This window comes from Pristiophorus japonicus, chromosome 2, assembly GCF_044704955.1.
Source record: "Pristiophorus japonicus isolate sPriJap1 chromosome 2, sPriJap1.hap1, whole genome shotgun sequence".
Taxonomy (NCBI): Eukaryota; Metazoa; Chordata; class Chondrichthyes; family Pristiophoridae; genus Pristiophorus; species Pristiophorus japonicus.
The window spans coordinates 253,672,613-253,689,150 of record NC_091978.1 but is presented as its reverse complement, the minus strand read 5'-3'; the positions used below and the strand labels follow the sequence as shown (position 1 = coordinate 253,689,150).

The 16,538-nt window shown below is 45.1% G+C and overlaps 1 protein-coding gene across 6 annotated transcripts in view; it reads left to right on the top strand.

Moving 5' to 3' along the window:
• The window catches only part of ank2b (ankyrin 2b, neuronal), a 1,291,078-nt gene that overhangs the window by 657,355 nt on the left and 617,185 nt on the right, over positions 1 to 16,538 (top strand). The window lies entirely within an intron of this gene.

Genomic DNA, 16,538 nt, shown 5'->3' with positions numbered 1-16,538 from the left:
TCCAACAATTGTTCGGGGCCTATAGACTATGCCCACCATCGACTTTTACCCCTTATTATTCCTTATTTCATCCCAAACTGATTCAACATCTAGATCTTCTGAGCCAATGTCGTTTCTCAGTAACACACTGATCTCATCCTTCATTAACAGAGCTACCCCACCTCCTTTTCCTTTCTGTCCGTCCTTCCAAATTGTCAAATACCCCATAATATTTAATTCCCAGCCTTCGTCACCTTGCAACCACGTCTCTGTATTGGCTATCAGATCATACCCTTTTGTATCTATTTGTGCCGTCGACTCATCTATTTTGTTACGAATGCTGCGTGCATTCAGATAAAAAGCTTTTAAATTTGATTTTTTTACCATTCTTTCCTGTTTTGACCCCACTTTCTGATACATTTTTATGTTTATAGATTTTGTCCCTTCCTGTCATGCTCTGGTTTTAATTTCCTCCAGTGCTACCCTGCTCTATTGCCTTCTCCTTATTCTTTGACTTTTTAAATTTCCTCTCACCCGAACCCTCCCCCCACTAATTAGTTTAAAGCCCTCTCCACCGCCCTAGTTATTCAATTTGACAGGACCCTAGTCCCAGCACGGTCTAAGTGGAGCCCGTCCCAACGGAACAGCTCCCTCTTACCCCAGTACTGGTGCCAGTGTCCCAGGAACCAAAACCCATTTACTCCCACACCAGTCTTTGTGCCACGTGTTTAACTTTATGATATTATTTACCCTATGCAAATTTGCTCGTGGCTCAGGTAGTAATCCAGAGATGATTACCTTTGTGGTTCTGCTTATTAATTTGGCCCCTAGCTGCTCATAATCCCTCAGCAGAACCACTTTCTTTGTTCTACCTATGTCGTTAGTACCCATGTGGACCACAACAACTGGATCTTCCCCCTCGCACTCCAAGTTCCTCTCCAGCCCAGAGGAGATGTCCTTAACCCTGGCACCGGGCAGGCAACACAGCCTTTGGGACTCACGCTCTCGGCTGCAGAGAATATCGATCCCCCTAATGATACAGTCACCTACCACTACAGTGTTTCTTTTTAATCCCCCCACTTGAATGGCCCCCTGTACCACAGTGCTGTGGTCAATTTGCTCATCCTCCCTGCAGTCCTTGCTCTCGTCCACACAGGGAGTAAGAACCTCGAACCTGTTGGACAAGAGCAAGGGCTGAGGCTCCTCCATCACTACATCCTGAGTCCCCATACCTTCCTCACTCGTAGTCACACCCTCCTGTCCCTGACCATGGATCGAATTTGAATTAATTAATCTAATTGGTGGAACTAGTTCCTGGATTGTGGCGTCCAGATAACTCTCTCCCTCCCTGATATGTCATAGTGTCTGCAGCTCGGATTCCAGCTCATCAACACAGAGCCGAAGTTCCTTGAGCTGCAGACACTTGCTGCAGATGTGGTCACTGTGGACCTCAATGCTGTCCATCAGCTCCCACATGCAACAGCAGAAACACACCACCTGCCCTGCCATGTCTAATGTATTCAATTAGTTAAGATTTAAAGTTTTGAACGTTTAGTTTATAATCCCAGCTCTTAATTTATACCAATGCCCAAGAAAAGAGAGAAAAACTGTGACCAAACTGACTAACCCAGCAGCTAGTGAAATATCACTTACTTTTTTTTACTTTTTAAATTGATTTTAATCTTTCCCCTCTTCTCCGAATTCCCGATAAAACCACTCTGTTTAACTCCACTCCGTTTAAGATTCTTGAATTCCTTGTTGCATCTGCTATATTGAACTGAAATCTGTTCATTGCAATATAGGTTGTAATCTGTCCCTATTATCACCTTGTATGCATTCGTTTTAAATGGTGATCATCACATTGTAAGTGTTTCAGTTATGTGCTGAGTTGTAATGTTCTTATAATATCTTTACAGCATGGAGATTTTGCTCATTTCATTGCTGTAAAATTAAGTTAATGTTGTGTATCTGTAGAGCATGCACTCCCATGTTCCGCCACCAGGGAGCTCATCCCCTGAAGTCCCAAGGGATCCCAGCATCCCTTGGGAGCACTGTATATAAGCCGGCCCCTAAGGCTTGTCCCTCACTCTGGAGTGTCTTATTAAAGACTGAGGTCACTGTGTGCAGCCTCATCTGTGTTAGGAACACAATAACTGCAGACGAGAATACGAATCCAATGCAAAGATGCAGCAAACTGTGGGCATCCTGGAGAAGTTCTCGGAGGGTGAGGACTGGGAAGCCTATGTCGAACGGCTAGACCAGTACTTTGTAGCCAACGAGCTGGACGGAGAAGGAAGCGTTGCAAAAAGGAGAGTAGTCCTCCTCACAGTCTGCGGGGCACCGACCTACAGCCTCATAAAGAATCTTCTGGCTCCGGTGAAACCCACAGATAAGTCGTATGAGGGGCTGTGTACACTGGTTCGGGAGCATCTTAACCCGAGGGACAGCGTGCTGATGGCGAGGTATCGGTTCTACACGTGCCAGCGATGTGAAGGTCAGGAAGTGATGAGCTACGTCGCCGAGCTAAGGTGACTTGCAGGACAATGTGAGTTTGATGGCTACCTGGAGCAAATGCTTAGAGACTTTTTTGTACTGGGCACTGACCACGAGACCATCCTACGAAAACTTTTGACTGTAGAGACACTGACCCTCAGTAAGGCCATTGCGATAGCACAGGCGTTTATGTCCACCAGTGGTAACACCAAACAAATCTCTCAGCACACAAGTGCTAGCAATGCTCATAAATTAACGGGAACTGTGTTTGCGAGCAGAAAGTACAGGGCAGAACCCACGAATCTGCAACTGCCAGCAGGCCTCAGGTGACCAAGATGACTCAGAGTCCCTAACAAAGGATGAATGCAAGGCAATTCACACCTTGTTGGCATTGTGGAGACTTCCATTCAGCCTATTCATGCGGCTTCAAAGGGTATGTTTGCAAGAGCTATGGAACAATGGGGCACCTCCAACAAGCTTGCAAACGAGCTGCAAGCTCTGCAAAACTTGCTAACCACCACGCGGCAGAGGAAGATCGGTCCATGGTGGATCAAAGCAATTTTGAGCCTCAGAGAGAGGAGGCAGATGCTGAAGTACACGGGGTGCACACATTTTTGACGAAATGTCCACCTATAATGCTAAACGTAAAATTGAATGGCTTACCTGTAGCCATGGACCTGGACACTGGCGCTAGCCAATCCATCATGAGTAAAAAGATGTTTGAGAGACTGTGGTGCAACAAGGCATTCAGACCAGCCCTGAGCCCCATCCACATGAAACTGAGAACGTACACCAAAGAGCTTATCACTGTCCTGGGCAGCACCATGGTCAAGGTCACCTACGAGGGCACGGTGCACGAACTGCCACACTGCTTGGAAGGAGTTGGCTGGGCAAAATCCGTTGGAACTGGGATGGCATTCGAGCGCTATCACATGTCGATGAGGCCTCATGTACCCAGGTTCTTAACAAATTTCCTTCCCTTTTTGAGCCAAGCATTGAAAACTTATCCAGGGCGAAGGTGCGGATCCACTTGGTCCCAGAGGCACGACCCATTCACCACAAGGCGCGAGCGGTACCTCTCATGATGAGGGAGAGAGTGGAAATCGAGCTGGACAGGCTGCAATGTGAGGGCATCATCTCCCCAGTAGAATTCATTGAGTGGGCCGGCCCGATTGTTCCAGTACTCAAAAGTGATGGCATGGTCAGGATTTGCAGCGATTATAAAGTATCTATTAATCGTTTCTCGCTACAGGACCAATACCCGTTACCTAAGGCAGACAACCTATTTGCGACGCTGGCAGGAGGCAAGACGTTCACCAAGCTCGACCTGACTTCGGCCTACATGACGCAGGAGCTGGAGGAGTCTTCGAAGGGCCTCACCTGCATCAACACGCACAAGGGACTGTTCATCTACAACAGATGCCCGTTTGGAATTTGGTCGGCTGCAACGATCTTCGATAAACATGGAGAGCCTACTCAAGTCGGTATCATGCACGGTGGTCTTTCAGGATGACATTTTGGTCACGGGTTGGGACACCGCCGAGCACCTACAAAACCTGGAGGAGGTCCTCCAGCGACTGGATCACGTAGGGCTGCAACTGAAGAGGTCGAAATGCATCTTCATGGCAACAGAAATGGAGTTTTTGGGGAGAAACATCACGGCGGACGGCATTCGGCCCACAGACGCCAAGACAGAGGCTATCAGGAACGCACCCAGGCCACAGAACGTCACGGAGCTGCGGTCGTTCCTGGGACTCCTCAACTATTTTGGTAACTTCCTACCGGGGTTAAGCACCCTTTTAGAGCCCCTACATGTGTTATTGCGCAAAGCTGAGAACTGGGTATGGGGAAAAAAACCAAGTAATTGCTTTTGAGAAAGCCAGAAACATTTTATGCTCCAACAAGCTGCTTGTGTTGTATAACCCATGTAAAAGACTTGTGCTAGCATGTGACGCGTCGTCGTACAGAGTCGGGTGTATATTACAACAAGCTAACGTTACGGGGAAGTTGCAACCTGTCGCCTATGCTTCCAGGAGCTTGTCTAAGGCCGAGAGGGCCTACAGCATGATTGAATAAGAGGCATTAGCTTGTGTGTTCGGGGTAAAGAAAATGCATCAGTACCTGTTTGGCCTCAAATTTGAGCTGGAAACCGATCACAAACCCCTCACATCCCTGTTCGCTGAAAACAAGGGGATAAATACTAATGCCTCAGCCCGCATACAAAGGTGAGCACTCACGCTATCAGCATATGACTATACTATCCGCCACAGGCCAGGCACCGAGAACTGTGCGGATGCTCTCAGTCGGCTACCATTGCCCACCACGGGAAATGGCGCAGTCCGCAGACTTGTTGATGGTCATGGAAGCGTTTGAAAATGATAAATGACCTGTCATGGCCCGCCAGATTAGGACTTGGACCAGCCAAGATCCTCTGCTGTCCCTGGTAAGAAACTTTGTACTGCTTGGGAGCTGGGCCAGCAACCCCATTGAAATGCAAGAGCCAATCAAGCCGTTCCAGCAGCGAAAGGATGAGCTGTCCATTCAGGCAGACTGCCTGTTGTGGGGTAACTGTGTAGTGCTACCACAAAAGGGCAGGGAGACGTTCATCTTGGATCTCCACAGCACACACCCGGGTATAGTAATGATGAAAGCGATAGCCAGATCCCATGTGTGGTGGCCCGGTATCGACTCTGACTTAGAGTCCTGTGTACGGCAATGCAGCGTGTGTGCTCAGTTGAGCAACACGCCCAGAGAGGAACCACTAAGTTTGTGATCCTGGCCCTCCAGACCATGGTCGAGGATCCATGTCGACTATGCGGGCCCGTTTGTCGGTAAAATGTTCCTGGTGGTCGTGGATTGAATGTGAAATAATGTCGGAAAGCAACGCCACCGCCACCATTGAAAGCCTGAGGGCCATGTTTGCCACCCACGGCCTGCCTGACATACTGGTCAGTGACAACGGGCCATGTTTCACCAGTGCCGAATTTAAAGAATTCATGACCCGCAATGGGATCAAACATGTCACCTCGGCCCCGTTCAAACCAGCCTCCATTGGGATGGCCGAGCGAGCAGTAGAAACTATCAAACAGAGCCTTAGATGAGTCACAGAAGGCTCACTCCAAACCCGCCTGTCCCGAATACTGCTCAGCTACCGCACGAGACCCCACTCGCTCACAGGGATGTCCCCGGTTGAGCTACTCATGAAAAGGACACTTAAAACCAGACTCTCGCTGGTTCACCCCAACCTGCATGATCAGGTAGAGAGCAGGCGGCAGCAACAAAATGTAAACGATGGTCACCCCACTGTGTCACGGGAAATTGATCTGTATGACCCTGTGTATGTGCTAAACTATGGACATGGTCCTAAGTGGATCGCAGGCACGGTGATAGCTAAAGAAGGGAATAAGGCGTTTGTAGTCAAACTAGACAATGGACAAATTTGCAGAAAGCACCTGGACCAAACGAGGCTGCGGTTCACAGACTGCCCTGAACAACCCACAGTAGACACCACCTTTTTCGAGCCCACAACACACACCCAAAGGATCAACGACACCATGCCGGACCAGTAAATCCATCACGCCCAACAGCCCAGCAAGGCTAGGCTCACTTAGCAGCCCTGCAGGGCCAACAACACGCCAGCCCAGCGAGGGCACAGCCAACACACCAGAATAGACATTTGTACCGAGGCGGTCCACCAGGGAAAGAAAGGCTCCCGACCGCCTCACCTTGTAAATAGTTTTCACTTTGACTTTGGGGGGGGGAGTGATGTTGTGTATCTGTAAAGCATGCACTCCCATGTTCCTCCACTAGGGAGCTCATCCCCTGAAGTCCCAAGGGATCCCAGCATTCCTTGGGAGCACTGTATATAAGCCGGCCCCTAAGGCCTGTTCCTCACTCTGAAGTGAGGTCACTGTTACTTTAACCTCCCTGTGTGCAGCCTCATCTGTGTTAGGAACACAATAGTTAGCACTTCCTGAAGCAACTTCCCAGTGTAGTTAATACAGTGACAAACAACCTTCAGCTCACTGAACACTTTGTACCTCCAATGAGAGTTTGATTTAATGGGTTCCATTTCTAATGGCATGTACAACAGGAAACTTAACATTTTGGAAGGATAGGCAGAAAGGAAAAAGGAGGTGGGGTACCCCTGTTAATAAAGGATGAGATCAGTGCAGTAATGAAAAAAGATGTTAGCTCGGAAGAGCATAATGTAGAATCAGTTTTGGTGGGGATAAGAAATAATAATTGACAGAAGTCACTGGTCGTAGTAGTCTCTAGGCCCCCTAACAGTAGCTACACTGTAGGACAGAGTATAAATCAAGTAATAATGGGGGCTTGGTGAGAGAGGTACAGCAATGATCATGGGCGACGTTAATCTTAATTTAGATTGGACAAATCAAATTCGCAAAGGTAACCTTGAGGAAGAGTTCATAATATATTTGGGACAGTTTCTTAGAACAATACATTGTGGACCCAACCAGGTAACAGGTTATTTTAGAGTTGGTAACATGTAATGAGATAGAATTAATTAATGATCTCATAGTAAAGAATCCTTTAGGGAAGAGTGATCATAACATAATAGAATTTCACATTCTGTTTGAGGGTAAGAAACTTGGGTCTGAAACTAGTGTCTTAAACCTAAATTAAGGCAATTACAAAGGTATGAAGACAGAGTTGGCTAAAGTGGACTGGGAAAATAGATTAAAAAGGTCAGATGGTAGATAAGCAGTGGCAGACATTTAAGGAGATATTTCATAATTCTCAACAAAGATATATTCCATTGAGAAAGAAAGACTCTGAGAAGGCTACACCATCCGTAGCTAATTAAGGAAGTTAAGGATGGTATCAAATTAAAAGAAAAGGCATACAATGTTGCGAAGATTAGTGGTAGGCTAGAAGATTGGGAAAATTTTAGAAACCAACAAAAGATGACTAAAAACATAAAGAGAGAGAAAATCGATTATGAGAGTAAACTAGCAAGAAAAGAAAAACAGACAATAAGAGCTTCTACAAGTATGTAAATCAGAAGAGAGTAGCTAAAGTAAATGTTGATCCTTTAGATGATGAGACCCAGTATAGAGTAGCCAAAATGCTGACGATATAAAGATAGGTGGGATAGCAAGTTGTAAGGAGGACACAAAGAGTCTGCAAAGCAATATAGGTCGATTAAGTGATAGGGCAAAAATTTGGCAGATGGAGTATAATGTGGGAAAATGTGAGGTTATCCACTTTGGTAGGAATAATAGAAAAGCAAATTATTATCTAAATGGAGAGAGACTACAGAATGCTGTGATACAGAGGGATCTGGGTGTCCTTGTACATGAAACACAAAAAGTTAACATGCAGGTACAGCAAGTAATTAGGAAGGCAAATGGAATGTTTTCCTTTTTTGCAAAGGGGATGGAGTATAAAAGTAAGGAAGTCTTGCTACAATTGTAGGTGTAGGTGAGACAACACTTCGAGTACTGCTACCGTTTCGTCTCTTTACTTAAAGAGGGATATACTTGCATTGGAAGCAGTTCAGAGAAGGTTCACTAGATTGATTCCTGGGATGAAGGGGTTGTCTTATGAGGAAAGGTTGAGCAGGCTGGATCTTTACTCATTGGAGTTTAGATGAATGAGAGGTGATCTTATTGAAGCATATATGATTCTGAGAGGGCTTGACAGGGTAGATGCTGAGAGAATGTTTTCTCTTGTGGGGGAATCTAGAACTAGGGAGCATAGTTTCAGAATAAGGGATCGCCCATTTAAGACAGAGATGAGGAGGAATTTCTTCTGAGTGTTGTGAATCTTTGGCATTCTCTACCCCAGAAGCTGAGTCATTGAATATATTCAAGACTGAGATAGACAGATTATTGAACAATAGCGGAGTCAAGGGTTATCGGGAACAGGCAGGAAAGTGGAGTTGAGGCCAAGATCAGATCAGCCTTGATCTTATTGAATGGCATTCTCTACCCCAGAAGCTGAGTCATTGAATATATTCAAGACTGAGATAGACAGGTTATTGAACAATAGGGGAGTCAAGGGTTATCGGGAACAGGCAGGAAAATGGAGTTGAGGCCAAGATCAGATCAGCCTTGATCTTATTGAATGGCGGAGCAGGCTCGATGGGCCGTATGGCCTACTCCTGCTCCTATTTCTTACGTTCTTATTTTCTTACTTAGGCCTTAGTCTGCCATAAACTGAGTACTTTCACTGACAAAAATGAATGCATTCACTAGATTTTATTAGGCAGCTCATGAGTTATATTGGCAAAAGGTTTATTTTTACCAGTGAAGGTCAGAACGCATTGGCTCATATCTTCATTCATTATCTGCCTTTAGGTGCTTTGTGGAAGCAGCACTGGTGGTTTTGCAAAGTAAGCTATGAGAGGTCAGCACTTTGAAGTAAAATGCAGCAGAAATAATTTTTCCCTTGGTTGCAAAATTATTGGCAAATAAAACAGAAGCAGATGGTGCAAATACAAATCCCCCCCCCCCCATTTGTGCTAATCATCACAGCACATTTAACACTTAAAGGACTGCCTGCTATCCTGTGAAAATTACTTTTGTCTAAAATTTGGAATTTTCTCCATTCTCCACCAATTGTTCAGTGGTATCATAGAGAGAGATGATCTTTATTGAACATGCGCAAAGTGATACCAATACAATACATGCCAGCCTCTGGATATTTACAGAAAAGGTGCAGTACATAAACCTGTAAATTACAAGATTTTAGGTTAGCAGCCTGAAACCCTGTGAATACAGTGCATAATACAAGCTTGAGTAATTGAGGTTCCAGAATTTGCATTACCTTGCTGGATACACTTAAGTCATTATCCGTACATCTTTTCGTGCCTTTAGATTTCCGTATCAACTTAGAAATGCTCAGTAATCCACGTCCCAATATCCTGGACCTGAACTTGGTTGGTGGGCTGCTGTCTTCTCTTGAAAATATAATTTTGTTTCTCACGTACTCCATCAAGGATGGTGAGAGCTTGGTCAGAATGGAAAGGGGCCATTGCTTGTTCATTCTGATTCCCTTACTGTGCAGCTTGTGATCTGTTCAAAAACTGTTATGGAAGCAGGTTGAGAAGCGTGAAAAATGAACGTCAGCCTATGTTCTGCTGGGTGAGATTGTCAAATTTGTGAGGGACAAAACCAACAGAATAAAACCCAGGAGTCCCTGGCAGTGTGATTTAGCCTCAGTGGAAATAAAAATCAGGAGTGATGGAAAACGGACTGCTGATTCGCTATTACCCAATTTACACTATCACCGAAAGTCAAAATGACCCCCATAGAGTCATACCGATACGACATTGTCTTTGGTCAAAACATTCAGGGTAAGCCTCAAGGTAAGTTTCTGACACATTTTTTGTAACTCCCGTGATTTGGTGGTGCACCGTGAGGCTTTGTAGAATGCAAATCAATATTTGGTTCCAGTCTCAGTTGGATCTGCTGCAATCATAGCATCTGTACTTTAAGCTACTTTTAAGTACAATCACTTGCCTAATACATTCCTTTCCCAGTAATCTGCAGCACATGTCAATTTCAGCTCAGTGACCAGTGATTTCTATGCAGCTCAGCTGATGCAGAGATTAGAGATTAAGCAATAGCGACAAGTGCAATATTGAAATAGATTTTTAAAGAAAAATATCCAAGTTATATAACTATAAGACATTACATTGAAAGGCCTTTTAAAATCCATTTTATACAAACAATCTGCAATCACTTAAAAGGTTTTAAAAAGATTTCATGATACATATTTTGAAGCATGGTCTGTGTTCAGTATAATACAGTTGTCATTTTTGCTTCTTCAGAGGATATGGAAGTCCTTTCATTTCCTCTCCCCTCTCCTCCACTTCGCAGTTGATGCTCTCACTGAGAGGGCAAGTTGCTTTCAAGCCTTCACCAATGCACTGCTGCGGAGGAGTGCCTGGAAAGTTCACTTCACTGAGTCTCGCTCTGCCTGTGGGGAAACACCCAATCTCTAGTTAGCATTTCTATGTAGCGAACATTGGGAGCTGACTATAATGGTGGAATAAATCCAAGATCCCACTTTGTAAAAAGCCACACGTGTTCATCATTTTTACTGTTAAGAAGTAGAATAATTATACCAAATGTTAATGATTATAAATGTAACTTCAAAGTGATGTGCTTTTTTATCATTGACATGGTGATGGAAGTAATTGTTTGTTAATGGTATCATAGGGAGGCATCTTGAGAGCAGATCTGGTTTGCATAAAGCTGATCTCATGCAGCTTTAACTGGACTGAGGTTCCTTCCTGTTACAATCAAAATGAAGTCAAGAGAGTACATTTTCTCCTTTTGAGTTCTCAACAGAGTGCTTCAGTTTCCTGGCACATGAAGCTCTGTGCTGGCAAGGCTTAAGATGAAAATTTACGCCAAATACTGCAGGGCCTGTGCTGGGCATTTCTTGGACTTTGACACCATATCTTTAGCTTCAAACCCCAGTGAATAATGAATCCTCGTTGACAGAACCCGCTGTGTGTGCCAGCAGTGTATTGAAAAGAAGATAAATCTTCCCGGTTTTTACTTTATTGATACAAAAATGTAATTATTCCTCCAACCTAACCTTTTAACCTAACCTGCCAGGTAGGAAAGGGGTGCTTGTGGGTCTGCACCCTGTTCGACTTTACTCTCCATTGAAGTCAAAGGGCAGTAAATTTAGTCGGGGTGTAAAACGTTCGGCCAACCCAATCAACTCAGCTCCCTGCTGGGTAGGATAGATTAAAATTCCCCCTTTCTTCTCTTGTTCCCCTAAATTCCACCCACTCTGTGTTAAAATCAAAACTCACTGCACAGTCTTTTGTTGTATTTCATTCTTTCTCAGGCCCTCAAAAATGAAAGTTTTGACCTCAATCTTGCCTTCCTCCTACAGACTTTTAAATTCCAAGTTTAGTGTTATTTAACAACTACATCTTGATCTATCTCATTTTCCGTCCTGCCCTTTCTTAGCTTTAGCTGGGCTTATACACTCTGGTGCAGTCCTTTACCTAGGTTTCTCATAAGTTAAAACTTTCTGCTGTATTTTGTTCATGAAGACTGATTGATAAATGGGACACGTTCATTTCCAATATATCATCTCAATTAACAGACAGTTACCATTGGGACTACTTCCCAATTCTCTTTATTCATGCTCTCTGCAAAAGTCAGCTTCCCTGGGTAAGCCTGTCCAACCGTGGCCAACAAGAGAAGATAAAGATCGTATTCGATTAAAGAAAGAGACTTATAACATTGCTAAAAAGAGTAGTAAGCCTGAGGATTGGGAGGATTTTAGAATTCAGCAAAGGCAGACCAAGAAATTGATAAAGAAAGAGAAAATAGAACAAAAGCAAAATACTGCAGATGCTGAAATCTGAAATAAAAACAGAAAATGCTGGAAATCTCAACGGGCCAGGCAGCATCTGTGGAGAGAAACAGAGTTAATGTTTCGGGTCGGTGCCCCTTCATCAGAACTGGTGAATGTTCGAAATGAACAGATGCTTTCAGTGCTCCTTAAAAATTTGTTAATTTTGAACATTCACCAGTTCTGACGAAAGATCATCGACCTGAAACATTAACTCTGTTTCTCTCTCCACAGAAGCTGCCTGACCCGCTGAGATTTCCAGCATTTTCTGTATTTATAAGAGAAAATAGAATATGAGAATAAACTAGCAAGAGACAGGTGTGTTTTGCACATTCTGTTAGCACCGCTGGGACTTTTCACCCGGGCGTGGTGCCGCTAACGACTTCATGGGAGTTTAGCGGTGGTGGTAACCTGTAGCGCCCCGCTCTGCTGTGCTGACGTCATAACCGTGCACAGTGACCTGTTTTCGCCCCAGTGCGAAAACTCGTAAGCGTCCCCTGAAGCTGCGCCGGGCGATGGCAGCGACAGTTTCAGGGGGTGTGTACCGGGGCTGTCGGCCACTCGTCACTAGTTAAAGGGGAAGTGGCGCTTGCAAAAGAAAATGGCCGACTTATCGGGCGTGGACCGTTGCATCATGGAACGCAGGGTCCGTTCCACAATCTGGCAGCCCGACTCTCCGCATGAGTGCCGGGCTGATGCCACGGCACTTCACCCCAAGGTGGTCCGGGAAGGGACCCGCAGAGTCAGCAGCTTGGTCCTCCCCTTTAATGAAGGGGAGGGCGCCTTCTAGGTGGCAGCGCTATGCGTTGCAGTGGGTAGCACTGCGCCCCTCTCCGTTTGCTTCCGCCCCTCTCATGCCCCACAGAGAAAGTGGAATGCGTTATTTTGTGATCCACTTGCTCTCGGGGACAATAGGCCCAATATCGCGAGCAGGGTGGGACTTCTGCGCCTGGCACAGGAACCCCCGCCTCGCGGCTGTTACTGTTCCAAAATGGGGCATTACACAATTTCCCCCCCCATAAAAACAGATTGTAAAAGCTTCTATAGTACTGAAACGGCTCTCATTAAAGTCACAAATGACATCCTTTGTGACTGTGACAAAGGCAAACTATCCCTCCTCGTCCTTCTAGACTTGTCTGCAGCCTTTGACACAGTTGTCCACTCTCCTTCTCCAAAGGCTCACCACTGTCGTCCAGCTGGGTGGGACTGCACTTGCCTAGTTCTATTCTTATCTATCTAATAGTAGCCAGATAATTACCTGTCATCTGCATGTTGCCCCTTGGCAACATCATCTGGAAACATAGCGTCAGTTTTCACGTGTGCTGATGACACCCAGCTCTACCACTTATCTCGACCTCTCCACGGTCTCGAAATTGTCAGACTGCTGGACCGACATCCAGTTCTGGTTGAGCAATTGAATATTGGGAAGACAGAAGACATTGTTTTCGGTCCCCACAAAGAACCCCATTCCTTAGCCACTGACTCCATCCCTCTCCCATAACTAAGAACGCCTATTTCCACCTCCATAATATCGCCCGTCTCTGCAAATGCCTCAGCTCATCCACTGCTAAAGCCCTCATCCATGCCTTTGTTACCTCTAGATAATTTTGATAAGGTGCTACATAAAAGGTTATTGCACAAGATAAAAGTTCATCGGGTTGGGGGTAATATATTAGCATGGATAGAGGATTGGCTAACTAACAGAGAACAGAGAATCGGGATAAATGGGTCATTTTCCAGTTGGCGAACAGTGACTAGTGGGGTGCCACAGGGATTGGTGCTGGGGTCTCAACTATTTACAATCTACATTAATGACTTGGATGAAGGGACCAAGTGTAATGTAGCCAAGATTGCTGATGGTACAAAGATAGGTGGGAAAGCAAATTGTGCGGCGGACACAACAAATCTGCAAAGGAATATAAACAGGCTAAGTGAATGGACAAAAAGTTGGCAGATGGAGTATAATATAGGAAAATGTGAGGTTCTCCACATTGGCAGAAAGTAGAGAAAAGCAAATTATTTTTTAAATGGAAAAAATTACTAAGTGCTGCAGTACAGAGATACCTGGGGGTCCTTGTGCATGAAACACAAAAAGTACAGCAAGTGATCAGGAAGATAAATGCAATGTTGGCTTTTATTGCAAGGGGGATAGAGTATAAAAGCAGAGAAGTCCTGCTACAAGTGTACAGGGTATTGGTGAGGCCACACCTAGAGTACTGCGTATAGTTTTGGTCTCCGTACTTAAGAAAGGATATACTTGCATTGGAGGCAGTTCAGAGAAAGTTCACTAGGTTGATTCTGGAGATGAGTGGCTTGACTTATGAAGATAGGTTGAGTAGGTTGGGCCTACACATTGGAGTTCAGAAGAATAAAAGGTGATCTTATTGAAACATGTAAGATAATGAGGGGACTCGACAAGGTGGATGCAGTGAGGATATTTCCACTAATAGGGGAAACTAGAACTAGGGGGCAGAGTCTCAGAATAAGAGGCCGCCCATTTAAGTTGAGGACGAATTTCTTCTCTGAGGGTTGTAAATCTGTGGAATTTTCTGCCCCAGAAAGCTGTGGAGGCTGGATCATTGAAGATATTGAAGGCGGAGTTAGACAGATTTTTAAGCGATAAGGAAATAAAGCGATATGGGGAGCAGGTAGGGAAGTGGAGCTGAGTCCATGATCAGATCTGCCATGATCTTATGAAATGGTGAAGCAGGCTCGAGGGGCCAAATTGCTTACTCCTGATCCTATTTCTTATGTTCTTATGTTCTAGCCTTCATTATTCCAACGCACTCATAAGAATATAAGAACATAAGAATTAGGAACGGGAGTAGGCCATCTAGCCCCTCGAGCCTGCTCCGCCATTCAACAAGATCATGGCTGATCTGGCCGTGGACTCAGCTCCACTTACCCGCCTGCTCCCCATAACCCTTAATTCCCTTATTGGTTAAAAATTTATCTATCTGTGACTTGAATACATTCAATGAGCTAGCCTCAACTGCTTCCTTGGGCAGAGAATTCCACAGATTCACAACCCTCTGGGAGAAGAAATTCCTTCTCAACTCAGTTTTAAATTGGCTCCCCCGTATTTTGACGCTGTGCCACCTAGTTCTAGTCTCCCCGACCAGTGGAAACAACTCTCTGCCTCTATCCCTTTCATGATTTTAAATGTTTCTATAAGATCACCCCTCATCCTTCTGAACTCCAACGAGTAAAGACCCAGTCTACTCAATCTATCATCATAAGGTAACCCCCTCATCTCTGGAATCAGCCTAGTGAATCGTCTCTGTACCCCCTCCAAAGCTAGTATATCCTTCCTTAAGTAAGGTGACCAAAACTGCATGCAGTACTCCAGGTGTGGCCTCACCAATACCCTATACAGTTGCAGAAGGACCTCCCTGCTTTTGTACTCCATCCCTCTCGCAATGAAGGCCAACATTCCATTCGCCTTCCTGATTACCTGTTGCACCTGCAAACTAACTTTTTGGGATTCATGCACAAGGACCCCCAGGTCCCTCTGCACCGCAGCATGTTGTAATTTCTCCCCATTCAAATAATATTCCCTTTTACTGTTATTTTTCCCAAGGTGGATGACCTCACACTTTCCGACATTGTATTCCATCTGCCAAACCTAAGCCCATTCGCTTAACCTATCTAAATCTCTTTGCAGCCTCTCTGTGTCCTCTACACAACCCGCTTTCCCACTAATATTTGTGTCATCTGCAAATTTTGTTACACTACACTCTGTCCCCTCTTCCAGGTCATCTATGTATATTGTAAACAGTTGTGGTCCCAGCACCGATCCCTGTGGCACACCACTAACCACCGATTTCCAACCCGAAAAGGACCCATTTATCCCGACTCTCTGCTTTCTGTTAGCCAGCCAATTCTCTATCCATGCAAATACATTTCCACTGACTCCGCGTACCTTTATCTTCTGCAATAACCTTTTGTGTGGCACCTTATCGAATGCCTTTTGAAAATCTAAATACACCACATCCATCAGTACACCTCTATCCACCATGCTCGTTATATCCTCAAAGAATTCCAGTAAATTAGTTAAACATGATTTCCCCTTCATGAATCCATGCTGCGTCTGCTTGATTGCACTATTCCTATCTAGATGTCCCGCTATTTCTTCCTTAATGATAGCTTCAAGCATTTTCCTCAATGATAGCTTCAAGCATTTTCCTCATTACAGATGTTAAACTAACCGGCCTATAGTTACCTGCCTTTTGTCTGCCCCCTTTTTTAAACAGAGGCGTTACATTAGCTGCTTTCCAATCCGCTGGTACCTCCCCAGAGTCCAGAGAATTTTGGTAGATTATAACGAATGCATCTGCTATAACTTCCGCCATCTCTTTTAATACCTTGGGATGCATTTCATCAGGACCAGGGGACTTGTCTACCTTGAGTCCCATTAGCCTGTCGAGCACTACCCCCCTAGTGATAGTGATTGTCTCAAGGTCCTCTCTTCCCACATTCCTGTGACCAGCAATTTCTGGCATGGTTTCTGTGTCTTCCACTGTGAAGACCGAAGCACTCCTGGCAGGCCTCCCACATTCTACTGTACGTAAACTGGAGGTGATCCAAAACTCGGCTGCCCTCGTCCCAACTCGTACCAAGTGCCGCTCATCCATCTCCCCTGTGCTCGCTGACCTACATTGGCTTCTGGTTAAGCAACGCCTCGATTTCAAAATTCAGATCCTTGTTTTCACATCTCT